Below are 2,893 nucleotides of genomic sequence, written 5' to 3' on the forward strand. Positions count from 1 at the left end.
TTTATAATTTAGGATGTCCCGTTGGACGGTGCTTCTTTTTTTCGGTAATACCGGCCAGCGGGACAGGACAAATTGATAAGACATTTATAAAAGGATTGCCTACTATACAGGACCAAGAACACTTCAAAACTCACAATAAACGCAAACTACGTCAACAATACCGTAAATCACGCTTCTCTGGCGATAAAACGGCTCCTTTGGCTGTCAGTTTTCACCACGCTTGAGCCGCCATATTGGATGTTTTCGAGAATTTCCGAAGCGGTCAGTGTAAAACGAAGACTGCGGACTGCAGACTGCAGACTGCGGACCAGGGGTAAAATGCAGACTGAGTGTAAAATGCAGACTGCAGACTGAGAGTAAAATGCAGGCTGGGGTAAAATGCAGAATTAAGATCGACTGCAGACTTTTTAAACATTTGTGCTCCTTCTTCTCCACATAGGTGAATTATAGCCTCAGAGCAGGCGTTTTATTGTATTGAATCATTTTTTGACTCGCCCCAACTCTCGGTCAGTCGAAAGTCCAAATCGATTGCACAGCAAAATACGCCTGCTTTGCAGGCTAGGTGAATTAGCTAGCTGACATCAGTTACACACCTCGCTTTCTTGTCGAAGGGTATTGCACATTCGCTAGAAGTTTCACAGGAACGTCCGAACAGCTTACGTCCGCCTACCTTGATTTGCAATACTTTCATAGAAGGTCATCCAAATTGCCTGCAGAACAACTTTCTTTGTTGTTGGAATGATTTACTCGCATTTTTATCGCCATAATTCTTTCTGTACAGTATTTTGGGTCAGCAGCTTTTATTTAAGCGTAAACATCTTGTTGTACCAATTCACGGTCAGGTGTATCGAAAACTGGAGCGTGAGGTCTCTCGGACAATGGATAATAGAAAATAAAGTCTATCTATTATCCATGCTCGGACGAAAAAAAAGGTTCAAGATTGCGATTATGCTTTTGGGTCGTCGACGAAGTTCCAGAGAGGAATGACTGGATTTGTGAAAAAGCAGATAAAATAATATGTCGTCAAGTAAGTGTTTGTTTACGTGTATTTTGCGGGATTTTATTTGCACTTAAACCCTTCCGCGACTACAGTTTATGCTCGGTCTGCATTTTACCCCAGTCTGCGTTCTACTCTCAGTCTGCAGTCTGCATTTTACACTCAGTCTGCATTTTACCCCTGGTCCCCAGTCCGCAGTCTGCGTTTTACACTGACCGATTTCCGAAGTCGGCCCGAATCGGAAACTCGTAATTAGTACTCCTCGGCTGTCCTTTTGGACGGTATGATTTAAATGATTTAGCCATAACCTGAGATCAGGCCCAATTTGAGCGGTTCTCATACATTCTCTCTAACGGCTATCGCTAAAATCGTTTCGCCATGCCCGCCGGAATGTATTAAATTTTCAAAGCGAAACGAAAATAGAGCCTGATCTCAGGTTAATTCAGGCACAACAAAAGGCACAACCGAGGAGGAGAGGTTCCAGCACCTCTCTCCCCAGTCCCCCTCTACTTTTCAGCGCTTTCTTTACTTCGCACCGCTCTCCACTATGTAAACGCTTCGAACAGGCTAGATATTAGGGGACTCATTAATTCTACAAGCATTCAAAGAAGGGGTAGGAGAAACTTGTTTCCCGCAAAAGTGTTCCTGAAAGTATGTCTGAAGCATTTAAATTTCTTCTAGCACTAGTGTTACAGGTTTTAATCCTTGTCGTATTCTACCGACTTTTCGCCGGGGAAACAAGTTCTAGAGCTACGAACAACAGGCTCAGTCCAACTCTCAGAGATGCTCAAAACCCCGAGGATTTCAAAGACTGGAGGACTCTTTATGAAAACACAAACTTAAGCAGAGAAATTATTTGGAAGGAAATACCGCGAAAACCAACCCCTCCAGAAAAGCAAATGAATCATAAATGGATCGTTGTTACGACAATTAACTCGCCAACAGAGGATGTGAAGAAGTTAGCTGCCATGAAAGGTTGGAAGGTTGTGGTAGTGGGCGATACCAAGACCCCGGCGGACTGGAGGTAAGTATTATCATAATTTATGTGGCAGACGCTGGTTAGTCTTATTTGGTTAGGTAATAGCATGATTTGTAGTGATATTTGGCATAAATACGACGAGTGATATTTCGAAATTGTTATACTTTCACGAGCCGTTAGGCGAGTGAAATTTGAGACAATTTTGAAATATCACGAGTGGTATTTATGCCAAATATCACGTACAAATCATGCTATTATTTGTTTATACTACTGCCCACAAAAGGTTTGTAATTTTCACATGTAGGTATGAAATACCACTGCTTTAAGCCAATCAAATTGCAGAAATTCTCATGTAGTAGTATAAATGTAGTAATGTAGTGGTTAATGTAGACTTCGCGTGAGGGAAACATGCGCGGGTGTCCTTGAACTGTCTCCCTTCGAATATGCAACCTATTACTAGAAGTTTTTCATTGAGAGGGAAAGTGCTGCCGTTCGATGCGATGCAAATAGAACAATCAAGACAGTATGTAGAACAGTTGAACATTTGAATTTTTTTATTAACCCATTCGCTCCTGGAGATTTTGCCGAAAAACGCGTTTTGAAACTAGTCAAGTGGTTTTCTGGTCACTGCCGTGCTATAAAGAGCTAAGACTTACCACAAACCGGTTTACAGGTCATACACTTCGCAGCCTTCTGATCCAGATGCAAAATATCAGCTTGCGAAGTTCGGGCATGCGCAGAAAGCAAAATTTCACTCCTCCCCTCTTTTTTCGCTTTTCTTGCCTCATTTTTTTTTTCTCTTGCTGGGCATTTAGTAGGCTTCCTTTCGGTGGGAAGAGTTTTTAGGAAAGCTTTTAGGATCTTAGGATTAGGTGAAAGGAAAGGTAAGTGAGCAATGGAACAAGATTTTCATGGAG

At 42.1% G+C, this 2,893-nt stretch overlaps 1 pseudogene; it reads left to right on the forward strand.

Moving 5' to 3' along the window:
• Positions 1–1,650: 1,650 nt before the first annotated feature.
• LOC140947661 (uncharacterized) overlaps positions 1,651–2,893 on the forward strand; it is a 17,083-nt pseudogene continuing 15,840 nt past the window's right edge.

The sequence above is a fragment of the Porites lutea genome, chromosome 1 (assembly GCF_958299795.1).
Source record: "Porites lutea chromosome 1, jaPorLute2.1, whole genome shotgun sequence".
NCBI lineage: Eukaryota > Metazoa > Cnidaria > Anthozoa > Scleractinia > Poritidae > Porites > Porites lutea.